The 17,143-nt window shown below is 39.2% G+C and overlaps 1 long non-coding RNA gene across 1 annotated transcript in view; it reads right to left on the reverse strand.

Annotated features, from left to right (window-relative positions):
* Positions 1-4,681: 4,681 nt before the first annotated feature.
* LOC112843254 (uncharacterized) overlaps positions 4,682-17,143 on the reverse strand; it is a 46,502-nt gene continuing 34,040 nt past the window's right edge. The window contains exon 4 of the long non-coding RNA XR_003215469.1: positions 4,682-5,965. This is a non-coding gene — a long non-coding RNA (uncharacterized LOC112843254). The remainder of the gene's footprint in view (positions 5,966-17,143) is intronic.

Here is a 17,143-nt window from a genome sequence, read left to right on the forward strand (position 1 = left end):
TTTCAAACACACACTGATAATGAGCTTTTGTGCTCTGCCTGAAGTAACAAAAATAATTAACACATCACTGTGCTGCCCCAAAAATCAGGACAGACATACGAACAAATTCACACGTAATAATAATAAATAAGGTTTTCATTAAGTAAAATATTTAGAACCATATACTTCCTTGTCCATCTAAGAGCTGATCTAATAGGAAAACAACATCTAAAAGGCCCAATGCCCAAATTAATAAAAAACCATTATCTTGTTTTTTTTATTAATAGCTGATTCTGTGTTTATATTAGTTATTTCTAATCTGCTGAGTTTGGGCTTTTTGAGTATGGGTAGCAGATGTAGGGTGAGAGGTGGGGGGACACCCTGGACAGGTTACCAGTCCGCTGCAAAGCTAACACAGAGAGACAGAGAACTATTGTGGATTCGACCCCAGGAGGATGAGGAAACAGTGCTAACCACTATGCTACCCATGCAGGCATGTTACATGTCTATTAATGTTACATCCCAGGGATAATGCCCAATATACACGTGCGATTTCCATTTCACCCTCCCAGTTGTGTTGCTCTTTAATATCTCAATTCACTGTGAAACTGAGAGAGATCACAATGACTGAAAATGGCAAATAAAACTGGTGCAAAAGGCATCATTTGGCCAGACATAATCACACAATCGACTCCTACATCCTGCTGGAACAGAAAAGGCTGCATATTCGGTTCCTTCAATTCCCTTCAACACAGGCTGATTACTGTAATGGTTCTGTACAGCACTACACCATGAAACCACTTGATCCTTTTGCATGCTATGTTTACCACTGAGTATTCAACCGCATGCCCCGTACACACACAGTCACATACTGGAGCAATGAGCACAGATGGGTACTATGTGTTTGCTGGGTTTTCTATTCTTTTTAACGTGTTTTTCATTATTACAACATTTATTATAATGGTGTGATCTCCCTTGAAGGCACCTTTCAAACACTTCTAGGAAACAAGCTCAGTGGTACTAGATGTTATTGCTTTGACAAACTTGCGCCTTCTGTTTACCTTGCTTCTTGCCGATAATTTGTAATGTTTTGGATGTAACAGAGCTCGAAATGACAGCAGCATGCATCTTCAGAATGGGAATTAGAGCAAACCATCCAGAAAAAGATTTATTGTTTAGCAAAACACTTTGGGATGTGGAGGACATAAGCCAGGTGTCAGTATGCTCTGGTATACTTACAGATCATGTATTTGATACTGATAATATTTTATGGTAATCACTGATAGATCGTGGGAACAGGAGGGGAAACACTAGGCAGAAGAAGGGCATTTTGGTGAACTGAAAAAGACTAGAGGAAGGTACACAGCCTGAATACTCATCAGGGAGAGAAGGGTAATCAGGAACAGGTGAACTCAATCAGACATTAATGAGGGCTGGAAAAAGAACAAAAGGAGGAAAGGAAAACACAAGCCACACAAGAAAAGACTCTTCAGGAAGTAATGGATAGATATGGAGCGCACAGCCATACCCAGACAACAGAGGAAGGCACAGGCAGAGAGGGACAGAAAACAGATAGCACAGAGTGAAACATAAAGGAAATGATGATTGTGACATATAAAAAAAATAATCAAAATTATCTGCTGGATATGTGATGATCCTGGGTCCAAGTGATTACTGTGTTCATTGAGGCTGTCATCGTTTTAATGTGTCTTTCGCTTTCGTTTTATTTAATACAAACGAGCCCCACAAAAATATGGCAGCAGCAACACACTGATGACTAGCCCCGTGTTGTGGACCGTGTCAGGGTGGTTACTAAAAAAAAGTAATTTACTTTTCTTAAAAGGAATGCACTACGTTATTTAATTACACACTGGAGAAGGTAATTTGTTACAATAGCTGTTGCAATACTTGCGGATTACTTATTAAAATGATCTCAAGGGCATCCACATAGCTACCAATTAACAAAGTAAACATAAGGCTATAGTTAAACACACCAACGCAAATCCATCCAATAGGCTCTTTCTTTTCGTGTTTGCATATAAACACAAAACCAGCAAAACAGAGCAAAGATAGAAACAAGCCCAAAGAGACACAGTGATTCTACCGCAGAAACAGGTAGAAATTGAGGCAAAAATCTTACAAGCCTGACTGCTTATAATTGTCTCTGTTACCTGTTGAAGATCAGGCACTGGCTGCTAGGCTGGAGTTGGCATGCACTCAGCTCTAGCATCACTCTGGGTTCTTGGTGGGCTTTTTGTTAGCATGCTATCTGTGCAGATGCTTACTGAGACCTAAAGTTGTGCTAACAGTATAATTCAGTAGTTTCTGTCCTGGATCTAGTTTGAACTTTACCATCACATTCTTATCCTTGTATGCAATAAAAATAAAAGTAATGTAATAAAAGTAATTACTTCTCAGAACCTGTAGCCACTCCACTGTTTTTCTCCTCCAGGCACACAAACTGAAATCAGCTGATTGTTGCACAAGCTAGCAGGATGTAAAAAGAGCTTGTTAGTTTTCTATCCATCCGGAGAGCAGATAACTGAAGAGCCTTTGTAATGGAAGTAATGACATAATTGTAAATGTAATGTAATTACTCAATTTAGTACAGTAACACATTACATTACTGTGTTACTGAAAAATATGCTGTGATTACACTAAGGGATTACTTTGGTATTCATCACACCCAACTCTGGTTGTAGATAGATCATCTCAGTTGTTCTCTTGGCTGAGGTTTGGTTTATTTTCAGCATCTTCTTCCTGCTATGTGATGGCATCTGTTTGTTCCCATCAGGGACCGTCAATGGTCATTGCCAACTCATAACATCTCTGTGCAAATGCATTCACATTAGCATAATCAAAGCTACGTAGCTAGCCATCATTATATGAACACAACTTCCCTAGCTCTCCATATTTTGCTGCTATTTCATTATTTTCTACCTTGTTTACTTCCAAAGTTACAGCATATTTGTATTTTTTGTTTTGTTTTGTTTTGTTTTTTAGAAATTATTCAGTAAAAACACTATATATTATCTTTAAGTGGAAGCTAGGTTGCTAATTTCCTGCTAACATCTTATTCCACTAAACCTCATAAATCCTCTTTTTCATGGATGCCTGGATGTTAAACTTTATTGTAACACCTGGAAGAAGAAAAAGCATACTGATTATCTTAATGGAGCTGGTAGAATTTAAAACATTTTTAACAGTCAGTGGTCCCTCAGCGTTTGGTTGATTTTAGAAACCGAAGCAGTGTTTGGAACCAAAAATGTCTAACAAGAGGATTACAAAACCCCTCAAACTGTGACAGAATCCCACATTTGTTTTGGAGACAACAGAAATAAACCTGACTTTTTGACATTCAGTCCATACACATGCAAGCGTACACACTCGATGACATATTCATGGCTCATCCTCCGATGTTCACATAGCGTGAACTTGGTGAAACCGGCCTCTATGTCAAACTTTACCTGCGCTGTTGGATTTGACATCTCTACAGTCTATGATAAGAAGTTAGGGACACAGAGTTTGACTTGTCGGCACTCATAATACCTAAGTTCTTATAACTTTTTACACTCCAGTGGTTGCAAGCTCCCCTAAGGAGCTGCGTCCTCTGCATCTTTCAGTCTAAATCACCTCATTTCATTTGCCTCCATTATACTCCATCACGTCTTATATCTCCTGTATGTCTTCAGAGAAACCTAATTTGCCCTACATTGTCTCAGCGACATGCAGTAAGACACAACAGGGGCGCCTCTTCCTCAATTAGTGGTCACTCATCCTCCTCTGGAATCCATCAGGCCTTGCCTACCTCATTTATCCGCACTTCACTCTTCTTCTTAACTCCACATTTTCTGCCTGAGAGAAATCTCTCCTGACATGCACGATTACTAGAAAGCCTCTCACTGTCCTTTCCCATCATACTTATTCAGCTGTGATGGAGCCTAATTCGCCTCTATAGAAGGCGGAGTGTGAAATTCACTCTTTTCTATATGTCGTTTGCTGTATTCGGATGGATCTTTGCTCGTTGGGACAGCAATTTTCAGCCAGTCAATCATTTTTTTTCCTCCTCTATATTTGTTCCCGCAAAGGAAAAAAGTAAAATGTGTATAAACATCTAATGATCATGCTGTTTTGGTGACCCCACATTGATTACGGCACACAAAGTAATGATAGGAAGCCAACAGACCTTATCAAGGGAGTGAAGCTTAAAAGGGAACGAAGGGTCATGAGCTGTTCATAGACTATTATTGATCTCATTGCCCTGTGAGCTCTTCTCGCCCCAGTAAAGAGCCCCACTCTCACATCTATGTGGTGTAATCATTAATTTGTTATGATTCCTGCAAGGAGGCAGCATGTTCAGACATGGTTCAAAGCTTCACGAGAAGGCACTTGCTTGACATTTATGTGGCTAATAACACCTCAACGGGGCCACGCATTCAAAAAAGTTACTTCACCGTACCTCGACACCTTTTTAAAGTTACAGTATATTAATGCTACTTTTGTCCTTAGAGACCAATTTTCGCCAGTCTTCCACTGCAGTCTGAGAGAAAAAGAGCTGCTATGGTGACACTGATCGCAGGCACCACACAGAGAGAATGAAAGAATATATTTATATTTATGGAAGTATTTTTATTTTATTGTGTAAGCATCCTCTATACTGGATTTATTGTCCATCTGGTGTATTTGTTATAGAAGCCCTTCTTCTGAGTTTTTACTTTAAGCTTCTTTCACAGAGAAACTTATAAGGAATAGGTTTTATAACTCTTATCAAAGACTGAATAAGTAGTAGCCCTGAAGCACAACTACACTGTAGCATCCTATTACATGTAATGAATTACCAGCTGCCTCACATAAGCGTTATTCCAGAATAGCTGGTGGGCTTTGAGGGTTTGTGGTTTGGCTTTTTTCCAGTATCCTGAAGATGGTAATGAACAAGATGAATGAAGATGGTAAATCTTATTGTCACTTCTATTATCTTTTATTGAAGGACCATGTGTTTCAGTCTCCCCAGACAGTAGGTAGCTCAGTGGTATATAAAGTTTTTGGAAGGCATCCATGACACAGTGGGGAGTGTAATCAGAAAACAACACAGCAGATCATAAAATCACAATTCTATCAGGGAGAAATTTGATGTTGTGCTCTCTTGTGTTCTGCAGAGTAAAGGGAAAACTTTTCAGTGGATTCAGCACCTGTAGTACTATATCTGTATTGTAACCCAGCCATGGGGGGGGCTACAAGCCAGTGAAGTCCTGGTGCTGATCCCAAGTCTCAATAAATGGGAATGGCTGTGTCTGGAAGAACATACGGCATAAAATGTTTCCTAAATCAAACGTGGGTACAGGTTAACAGACGAGGGCCGGCAGGAGTCTTTGTGGAGGTGGAGGTATGTTCTGTAGGAAGGAGGAATGAAAGTCAGACGTAGAAAGACATAATACATGTGAATGAGAAGGAGGGAGGTGGACTCAATTCAATTTGCTTCAGTTTTATTTATATGGCGCCACATTGCAATAACTTGGTGAAGGAAAAGTGGGACGGACAAACTCCTTTTTAAAAGGGAAACAGAAATTAATAGTAACAAATGATTAAATGTAAAGTGGTGCATAAACACAGGGAGAGTGAAAAAAATGGACGCCTTCGAAAGAAGAGATGCACGGAAGAGATGAAGAAGAGGGTGGAGGCAGGGTGGAGTGGATGAAGACAAGTGCAAAGGGCGATTTGTGTCAGAAGGATAGCAGCAAGAGTGAAAGGGAAGGTTTACAAGATGGAAGTGAGACCTGATGTGATGGTTTGGACATGTGCAGAGGAGGGATACTGGACATGCTGGACAAAGAATAGTGAAGATGGAGGAACTAGACAGGAGGAAAATAGGACCATCGCAGAGCAGACTTGTGGATGTTGTGAAGGAGGACATGTAGAGGATTGCTGTGGCAGAAGAAGATGCTAGAGATAGGCTGAGATGGGGGCAGCTGATCCACTGTGGCGACTCCTAAAGGTCAAAAGACAAAGAAGATGAAGGTACATATGTAGGTTTGTATATCTCCAGCATTGTTACTGTTGAAAGGCTTAAACCAAAAGACTTCTTTATTGTTTTTGGTAATTGTATCAGAAATGACAGTACATAAAGAAGCTTCTTATTTTAGCAACTTGAAATGTGTAAGCACAATCAAAGTCATAGTTAAAATGATCCCTTAGCAGTACCGGTGGTTCATGGTAGATACAACAGAAGGAAATTCTGGAGGCAGAAAACAATCCCTGCAAGCAGTTGCTTTATCAGAATACAACAGAAGAACTAGTACTGTATCGGTTTACAAGACAACCGAATAATCTCACAATATTAGTAAAGAAGTCGATCAATAATTGCTGCACAGTGCAAGCCGATTTCCACACAACAGCAGAGCACAGTGAAGAGGGTTGGTTATTTTGCTAAGGAGTTCCAACCCTTCATGCAGTTTCCTGCAATTATTATCAAAACATTTATTAAACATAAATAAAAAGATTCTGAAAATGGCTGCAGTTTTTTTCTTTTCAGTTTGGTCAAATACCTTTCAGTGCTAATCTCCCCCAAACAAACAACAAAAACCCCACTGCTTCTGCAGTGAATGCTTCACAATAAAAGCCACCCCATGTTTTACCACACAGTCCTTTTAATTTCAGGCATTTAAAAATGCCACTTGCATTTAAAAAGAGTGCAAAATACATGTTATTGAAAAGTTTCTGACACAAACAAATAAAAACAAGGTCAAACATCATGAGAATCATTTATATTTTATGTGCATTAGTTGGATTTGAGCTAGTTTTCAAGCTATAGCATCATCATTAGTTGGTCTTTGTAAAATAAACTGCGGAGCTTCCATGTTCATTTGAACTGGTCGTGAGCTGCCCACAGTCATAAATAATGGCTTTGTTTATGTACTTCATCCTGCTGAGGGTTATAGAATAACGTGGACACAAGTCTTTGGTAATGTGTACTAAACAAAGCAAAGAGGATGGTTCAACAGAGAGAATCACCAAACCAGAGGTACGTATGTATCCCGAGTGTTATTTCAGGCTTTTCCACAGGCATTATTTCCAAAGCTCGTATCCTTGGGTTGGTGGAGTGTGCAATTTTCACTTGCAAGTGCGACTGCAGACAGAGGGACTCATTTTTTCCCCCAAGGATGACAAAGCAGAATATCCTATCGGAGTCTTCCCTGTGACATCCCGCTTTTTAGACAGAGGGAATTATGGGCCGTGATCAATAGGAGAGAGAGAGGGTGCGGTGATACAACAGAGGCGGCTATCGCGGCAACTGTAATTTTGAGCATGCATTATTCAGCAGCTCTGTAAGATCTGTGAAGCTTCAAGATTATTTACCCTTTGAAAAACGTTGGCAGGGCAATTGCAGGTTTGTCCTAGAGCGCACTGAGGTAATATCTCAGCATTTGTGAAGAAATACAAGTTTTTGTGTATATGAGCCTGCACTATATACAGTTTATGGAAGGCTTTTTCATCATCATTAATCCTGACTGCTGAGCATGAATAATATTCAAAATGTCAAAAAGATGGCGGGATTAGTGAGATGCCATACATCAATGCCTCACTTGTCTAATTTTTATTTCAATAAGACAGCAGTTAGTATTTTGGTATTGTATATGCTTGTGGGCTATTTTTACAGTGGTGTGGAGGTCTGGGCCTTTACATTCATTATGGTAATTATCCATGGCAGCCAGCGATGACTCCTGCATGCTGTGTGTGTCCACTGAGCTGGCGTCACAGGAAGGGCATGGCCCACACACTGTCTACTGAGTTATCTGCATGTGAGTGTATTTGTGTCTGCGTGCCCCTGCTACAGGCATTTTCTGCAAATATAACTCAGGCTCGTTGTCCTTCTATTTCTAAGCCTTCCTCTCGTTCTCTTTATTCTTTCTGCCTCTCTCTGTATGGGAGAGCCGAGTGTGATGCTAGGGCTCTGTAGCTGTAAGCGTAAACATCTCTCCATCTACACATGAAGACAAACAGAGGGGCATTATCAGGCAGAGGGATAGACCCAGCATTCAATCTTCGACTATATATAACCTCGCACCACCTCCTCATTGACATTCATGAGGTGAAATAGCAGCTTGGAAAAGAACCGCCACTCTGTTTGCAGTCTTATTCCTCTCATTTGTTTAATCAAACGTCACTGCACAGAATTTATCACATCCTTGTCACTCACGTTGTCACGCTTCATAGCTTGTTCACTCTGGAAAATTCGAACTGTACCTGTTGATGTCTTTGAATGCTTTTTAAAAAGGGACCACTTTGATATGATGATTTGTGTTCTTGCTAAGAGTTGTTAGATGGATATCACGCTCATGTCTGCATGCTAAGTATCAGGCTATTTGTGGTTTTTGACATGAGGTTACGTCCTCTTAGGAGCACCAACTTAGTGGGCAATACAAGGTTTTCTTACTCTGTCTGCCAGTTAGCTTTGTCAGGTCTGTCTCGCCCAAATGCAATATGAATTCAGTACGTTGCATGAACGACTAGCCACTCTGTTTGTTCACAGCTGCTGTCAAAATTAGAGTATGTCGCTGCATGCAAATACACTACTTCAAAACCTAACCTAGCACTGGTGTGTGGGCCAGATTGCAATGATCCCTTTAATTGCAGAGCAACTCAGACTGACAGGGATGGGTCAGTGGTTGGAAGCAAGTTCTGATTAGCAGGGTGGAGTGTAATATGCTACAATATGTTACAACAATAGATTACTTTTCAGTAATGCAGAAAGGTAATAGATAATTGTACTAAATTTAGCAATCAGATTACAGTTATTATGTCAGTAATTATATAGTATACAGTAATTATGTCATTACTTGTGTTACATAGGTTATCCATTTATCTGCAGGGATGGGCATATAGAAATAAAAAAACAAACAAAAATAACATCAGCCATGCTTTTTCTATTCAGCAGAGTTCAGTGTGTGGCCAGGTAGGAGGAAAAAGGAGCAGTCTGTAACATTTGAACCATGGATATATGAACATTAACTTGTTGCTGTGACAGTGAAATCCAAGACAGAAACAACTGCATTAAACTGCAAATACAGGATCAGCTATTTGCATCTGCACAGACTGGATGCTAAAACAAAGCTGACCATGAACCAGAGTGATGTTAAAGGTGAGTGCATGCCAACCCCAGCTCAGCATGATGTTCAACAAAGGCAACGATGAGCAGTATCTGTACTTGTTTGTACAGTTAAAGTGGTAATTGGTATGAAGTGTTACAGAGTAACATGAAAGTAGTGTAATAAATTATTTTCAATAAGTAATGTATGTTAAGTTTTGTATTATAATAATAAGGCAACAAGCAATGTTGCCTTATTAAAGTAAAGACCCCAACACTGTTGATTATGTAGGCTATATTACTATTGTAACAACTGCCCTCGAATGCTGACTACAGTGGTGCTGAGTATCTGTTGTTAGTGCCTAACATGTTGTCTTTGCTCACGTGTATTTTATTCTTCCTCCTTTTGGAGGTGATGATAATATTTGTGGTTGTTTGTTTCCTTTCTACTGTATGTCTCTGCAGCAGTGTGGTTTAAAAGCACCATCATAAACTGAGTGCAGCAGGTTAGCATAGCTAGTCACAATAGGTGGCTAATTCTTAAGGCCTTTACACACAGGACACATAAAATCCATATGAATATTTTGTGAATTTTGTGTAGTATTTTCCAGACTCATTTATTATTAATGCAGCCATTTACACCGACCGTGTCATTTTGCTGGATATATTTTTTGGCATTTATCTTTTGGAGCCCAGCTTGATACTAATTGAAATAGTGGGTTACATCTTGCTAAATTCAGCTGTGTAAATCAATAAAAAGCTCAAAACCTCAGAGCAGCAGTAGGAGCAGGTCAGCTGATCACAGGCTGCACTGTTGAAGTCTGGAGGCACAGTAAAAAAGAAAGGGAAAGAAAGTTTATTACTAAGTTTATTAATAATATTTATTATTATCTTAATTGAGCATTAGGGTTGAGTTAACTTTATAAAAATAGCTGGTAGAAATGCCCTTCAAAGAGCTACTAAAGATGTTGAATCAGTACTTCAACTTTAACTGGAGTATTTTTTAACACAAGTATTTCTACTTGTGTACTTTTGACACCTCTTCTAATAACATGATAGCTGTCTTTGTGCAACTCCATGATCAAAAATTATCTGTAGAAATATTTGCTCTAGTGATCACTAAAAGAAGCCAAAGCAGAAGGGCCAACTGTCCAGCAAGTTAAAGTGGCAATAAAATACTTTCACTGTGGCGCCGTGGATGTTCCCAGTCGCTGTCAGCCTTCACACAGTTTATATTTGAGCAGCACAAACAGACAAGCAGCTTCTCTGGAGGAACATCTGCAGAGTCGGGTCTCTGTGTGTTTGTTAGTTGGAGATGACACTTTTGGGCTAAAGTGTGTAAAATAGTGTGCACTCACAAACCAGGTAACATAACAGAAGTCACACAACTGATATCTGATTCATTAAAGGGTCAATTTTATGTAGATTTGTTTTATTTTTGTATTTTTGTACTATTTACACGCCTGTCTTGTGTTACATGTGTTTTTTTAATAGTTAAGCCAGTTACTCTCAACCCCAATTATCATGGTTCCCTCATAAACACTCATAATTAATGTTGTTAAGCTCCTCTTAACTGCCAAAAATCAGAGGCAAGAGAAGTGGAGGACGTGTCCCAACCTGTGAGTGCAGAGGAAAATATAGTCCATATACAGAAACATTTCAGAAAATATATACCTGCTGCATAATTGAATATTTTTATGTCACATTAACTGTGATGTGTTGCAAGTTGGGAAAACAAAGCCAACACTCACAACCACAAAGTGAGACATGTGGCAAATCCATCTGAGTTAAAAAGTTAGACTGATACTTCCTTTTTGACACTCACACATTTAAAATTCAGCAATCCTTCCCATTGACTGAACCTTTATGTTTTATTTTATCGGACAAAAAAAGTAATATTTTCGGCCCCCCCAAAAAAATCAAACGTGTGTTGCTATGGAAACTGTGCATATCAGTGTGTGTGACTGAAAGTCTGTCTCACAGGCATAATGGCTCAAACATCATTCTGGAGTCCCATCTTATCACACTCCTCGCTTGTTAAAAGTTTCAGCTACTTTTGTGCCTCGTCTCCATTCTTCTTCTCGCTACCAATCAGCGTTCCTGATTTCCTTTTAGCCCGAGTGCAAATTCTACAGACACGCACACGTTTTGCAATGGCGTATGTTATTTAACACGTTCCCCAGGTCGTGTAATTCACGCTCTTGCTTTGTTATCTTTTATAGAAATTTCTTACATTTCCTGTGCTGACTGATGCGCCATTACCTGGCTTCATTCTTCTTTTCCTTTAACTACAGCAGTAATGTTGACATTTCAAAAATATCAACATCTCACTTAATTATGGAGTGAGAAATCTTAGTGAAAACAGCGCTAAACCTCACCAAAGAAACACCGACTGTCTGAAATCATTACTTTGGATTTTAACATTTTGTTCATGCTTTTCCTTTTTCATTAATGGATGAGCCAAGCTTTTCTGTGCATCGGCCACAGGAGAACTATTGGCTATGTGCCCGTATCAATCAATTTTCACTAGGCTTATGAATGTTTAGCAGAACCTAACATTGTGAGAACACAATGTCTGACCTCAAGACCCAAGAAAGCCACTGCATATTATTGTTATTAACCTCAGTTTACCCCAGAGGAGATCGGGTACCCTCGGAGCTATTGTGTTTCAGGCTAACTCCTGCTCGAAACACAATCGTTCCAATGACGAGCTGTGAAATTTGCTACCTGTGAATCCTTGATCATGAAAAATTAATAGGCGACTTGAATATTGACCTAGGTAGTGGCTAAGTTTGGAACATCATACTATATGTAAAGATGTATTTCATACACCCTTTTCACAAAAAAAGAATTGTCTCATGGATACGTTTTTTTTGGTTGAATACATCATTCTGAGCATCCCCGTAATAACTAAACAAAAAGTATGTTCTTGAGTTTTGAAAACAGACGAAACTGGTGTGAGGATATGAGCAAAGCGCCTTTGCACTGTCTGCTTTTGAATCTAAGTCACTTTGTTCATTTGATTTTTCTGAGAAGCAAGGTCAGAATTGCTGCTAGAGATTTCTGTCTCCTCTATTTATGCGTTTGTATTTCTGTCAGGTCTTTGAGAGAGGATGACTAACGACACAGAAGGATTGACAAGCCACAGCCTCAAGCTGTGAGAAAGATATGATTTATCCCTGTTATTAACCTGTGCCATTTCCCTCCACACTTATTCAAATTCATGACTCAATCTATCTCTTTTCCCCCGCCATTTTTTCATCCATGTGCTTTTGCATTTTCCCCGTGTTGATCTATATTCCAGGATAGAGATTTGCTGTGTATACACAGGCGCCGTTTCGATTGCATCCGCTAGTGTGGAAAAAGAATGAATATGAATCCTACATGACAATGCTTTTGATTAAAAGCAACACGAGGCACGTGCTCGGGAAAAAAGCTGCATGCAAAAATAAAATGCATATACCTGGATATGCAAGGCTACGCCAGTCGGTATATCACTTCTGAAATCCCACAAATCATACACCACACTGAATTTGCTGAAACAAAAGCCTACGGTTTGCTTTAAATTGAGTTTCACATCTTTACAGAAGCGATTCTCAGAAAAAGCACCGCTGTTTTGACAGGTAGACAGCAGGTCAAGATTTATTGTAGCTTTTGCCGAAATGCATCAATACCTCTAACTGTCTGTCACTCCCTCTGTTGTTTTTCACACTATATTTCCCTTTACTCTAAGTGATAAACTATCTGTATGCCAAGGCAAAACACTGCAAGTTTATTTGTACCGCATCTTTCAAACACAAAAGCACAAAGGCAAGTTAAACTGCGTTACCGAGTAGAAGAGATCCAGAACAACAAACACGTTCTGCTCAATTCTCTGTGAAAAAATAAATCGAAGTCATACAGAATGAAATGTAATGAAAACAAGATGTAATATAAAGGTGCATGAAATGAAAAAGAAAAAGTTACAATTAAAAAACTTGATTTGCAATTTTACATCATTAAAAAGTGTGTGTGTATAACTTTGATCTGCGACTTACTGAGTGTTTTTATAATATCTTAGTTTTAGATAGCATTGCCTTTTCAAGAGACGGGTAAAAGAATCATAAAGCCAGCCACGAAACTCACGGGGACATAAATAATTGTTTCTGTTGTAGGTCTAACAACTCTATTTCTCATCTACCTCTTGGCAGTTGAGGCATATTCTCAGTGACTGTAACACCCAGAAAAATCCATTTCAAGCATGACCTGAAACCTAGAGCAGCCACTCAGTGCCCCTAAAAGATCTGGGAGGAACGTTGCCTGCATTTGGAGTTTATGGTTTGAGTTTCAGCTCCCTGGTTGGTTTTATTCCCACCCCAACACCTCTGGCATTTATTTACCACAGACTTATTTAACTAGGCACTTTACTAGGTACACCTGTTCAACTGATTGTCATCTAATCAACCAGTCACATGGCATGTAGTCATGATTAGACATGCTGAAATTCAATCTAAGCTTCCGAATGGGGGAGAAAGGTGATTTGATGACTCTGAATGTGGCACAGTTTCTCAAAAAACCATCTGCAGGGTTTACAGAGAAAGGTCCAAAAAAAGAGAAGAAAATAACCAGTGAATGGCAGTCCTCTGGGTAAAAATGCCTTGTTGATGTCTGAGGTCAGAGGAGAATGGCTGACCAGACGAGCTGATAGGAAGGCAACGGTAACTCAAATAAAGCACCACAGACTACCTGGGTTGTTATTGCTGACCGTGTAAATCCGTGTATGACCACAATGAACCCTTTTCTGATTCCAGCAGGATAATGCACCATCTCACAAAACTCAAATCATCTCAAACTAGTTTCTTGACCATGAAAATGAGTTCACTGTACTCAAATGGCCTCCAGAGTCACAAGAGCTCAATCTAATAAGGCTCCTTTGGGATGTGGTGGAATGGGAGAGTCCCATCATGGATGTGCAAGCGGCAAATTTGGAGCAACTGTGATGCTATCGTGTCAATATGGACCAAAATCTCTGAAGAATCTTTCCAGCACCTTGTTAAATCTATGCCTTGAAGAATTAAGGCAATTATGATGCAAACTGCAAACTAGCAAACAGTACTAGCAAGGTGTACCTAATAAAGTGGCTGGAGAGTGTCTCCTTATATAATGTTGAAATGCTACTGTGCATGTAATCCCAGCAGAAGGGGTTAATGTGAATATATATGAATATATAAACACAAACAAATAGGAGTTCAAACAAAAAACGTGCCCACAGCAGACACACGCCCTTGACATCATTATATTTATAAATGATAGCATGTCTCACTGGAAACCTTTTCAAAGAGAGTTTTTGAGGTCATTCTATACAGAGCAGCATAAATCACAGTCTAGTCAGTTGAAAAACAAAACAAAGCAAACCAAAAATAAATAAATAAAACAAAATGGAAGCTTTCTCTTGTTTTTTATTTTATTTTATTTTTTGTAGCAACAGAGAAACTAGGTGATTGCTGAGCACCATTTTTAATATAAATGCCTTTAAGGGCACAGTTAATCAACAGAGTCCTCTGAGTCAAAGTTCACTACAGGAGCAGGTACCTGATAAAATTCAGCTCACAGCAGGAACAAGAGCCCATGTGGAAACATCAAAATGTGAGGCTACATTATATATTCATCACTATGTCGACCACAACTATTTTTTGTTTTGTTTCATTATTCATTAAGATCCAGAGCACAGCAAATATTCTTAGAGTATAATTTACAGTCCTATGAAAAAAAAGTTTTCCCAGGACTGGATAAAGTCTCGTGGAAAACTCTTACTGCCTACACAGTAATGAGAGGGTAGGTACTAGTATCACCACCTCTCTAAAAGCAGAAGTTTTGGCAGTTTGCTGGCCTGGAGCATTCAGGTTGGTGATAATACAATGCCGCAATCCTCCCAGGAGTGGACGTTCTAGCAAATTCATCCCAAGGCCAGAGCGTGCAGTGCTCAGAGAAACTCCAAAAAACAACTCCACAGCCCACAGTTTGCAACTTTAATGTTAAAGTTCATGACTGCACAACTGAAAAAGACTGAACAAGTACGGCTGGTTTGGAATGGTTTCCAGGAAAAAGGCTTCTTACTCCGAAAAGAACATGTTACCATGGCTTAAGTTTGCAAACCTGAATCTGAGTAAAGCACAAGACTTCTGTAACCTTTGGTAGATCAGACCAAAAAGGAGATGTTTGACCATAATTCACAGCACAACATTTGGAGAAAACCAAACACAGCATATCAGCACAAACACCAGCTGTCAAGCATGTTGTTGGAGGGGTGATGATTTGGGCTTTTGTTGCAGCCACAGGACCTGGGCACCTTGCAGTCATTGAGATGACCTTCTCTGTATACCAAAGTATTGTATCCATCCGTCTAGCATAATTATCCTGTTTGGTCTTGAAACCAGACAATATTCCTAAGCAGAGCAGCAAATCTTTGACTGATGCAGTGGCCCAGTCAAAGTCTAGTTCTCAACCCGACTGAAATGCTGTGGCAGGAACAAATGTCTGCAAACTTCAATGAGTTTACACAGTAAAATATAGAAAAAATACATTTACATATGTTAATAAGAGATGCAGCAACCCAGCATAAGCCATTGGCCTGTAAGGCTGTTTTGAGGTAGTGACATCTTGGTCATGTGGAAGAAAAGGTGATCATATTTGGACAGGAGGATGCTAAGTTCCCAGCTAACCTCAGGATGTTTACTTTTTCTACCAGCCTTTAAATGTATTTATTTTTAAAATGGGTATCTTAAAATCAACTGACTCATGTTTGGAGCCAACCTCAGGTGGCCAATCAAAGACATGTTTTGGCACTTACATTCTTGCTGCAGTTTTCAGCCCCGGAGGTTTGGGCTTGATTATAATATTGGTGTACTATAAATAAAAGTGCAACAACGGACACAATATAAATAACAAACTAAACGGACAAAGATGCCAGCTGGAAGCTATCATCTTATAAAAAATACATTTAACATGAATTGAACATTTACACACGAGAATATATGTTTTCATTTATGATATAATGTATAACGTGATTTGTGAATAAATTACATTTGTTCAGTGCTTGTAGACGTATGCTGCAATGATATGCTTTTGGATTTAGGCAAAGTAAAAGTACCCGTGAGTAATAAAGCATTCATTCTCATGCTCTGGTTGGCATGCTGTCATACTGTAGAGAGAGAAACATTTAGAGGGCATTATGCCCCAAAATCTAGCCTGCAAATCAACTGTGAGCAAAATGGTATCTGACCTAAATTCAATTTAAAGTCATTAAACAGTTTTTGAGCTTGCGTGAAGGTTCATCAAAGATAAAAAGCTATTAGCTTTACTCTTTATTTGATGCAAGCCGAACTGACAATTGCCAACAAGCGAGATTCAACCCCAAGCAGTTATTTTAAAACTCTTGGAGTCTCAAGGTTTTGAAGGGTGTTTTGACAGGCGGGGTGCATTTGCTGGGGAGGCTAATTGACTTGCAGCAGCTAATTAATTCAAAGGTTGCAAGGTTGTGATAACAGTGTAATGAGAGAAGGGAATGTCAACACCAGTTGATATTAGCCTCGCTAAATATAGATGAGATGATGTTCGACAGCTTTTCTGTGGGGAAATGGGGTCCCAGATGTAAAAACAGATGGTGATGACACAATGTGGAGACAACAGAGCTCTTCAGGCTGTAGCTGTACACCGGGGGTACGGCATCGTGTTTTAATAGACCCTCAAAATTCAGGGTCATTGTAGCGTAGTTTAAAAACATCTTTACTCACACGCTAAGCATTTCCTTGTTTGGCAATTAAGGCGAAAACACAATTAACCAATGTGTTTTGCTAGTCTGTTTAAAAAAAAGGTTCATAATCATTAGTTGAGCAGTTTTGAAAACAAAGCAATGAGGTGCTAGATTAAGAATAAAAAAAAGAGAAGCAAACAATTACTGCTTACTGTACAGACTTACTCATTTACTGTGTGTGATTACAGACATTTAGAGGCTTTTTAAAAACTTGTTTTTCAGTCCTTTGAAACATCTTAACACCAGGTCCCTAAAGCTGAAAGTTGTGAACTTCCTTCTTTCAACAAACT

Source organism: Oreochromis niloticus, linkage group LG20 (genome assembly GCF_001858045.2).
Source record: "Oreochromis niloticus isolate F11D_XX linkage group LG20, O_niloticus_UMD_NMBU, whole genome shotgun sequence".
NCBI classification, from domain to species: Eukaryota; Metazoa; Chordata; class Actinopteri; order Cichliformes; family Cichlidae; genus Oreochromis; species Oreochromis niloticus.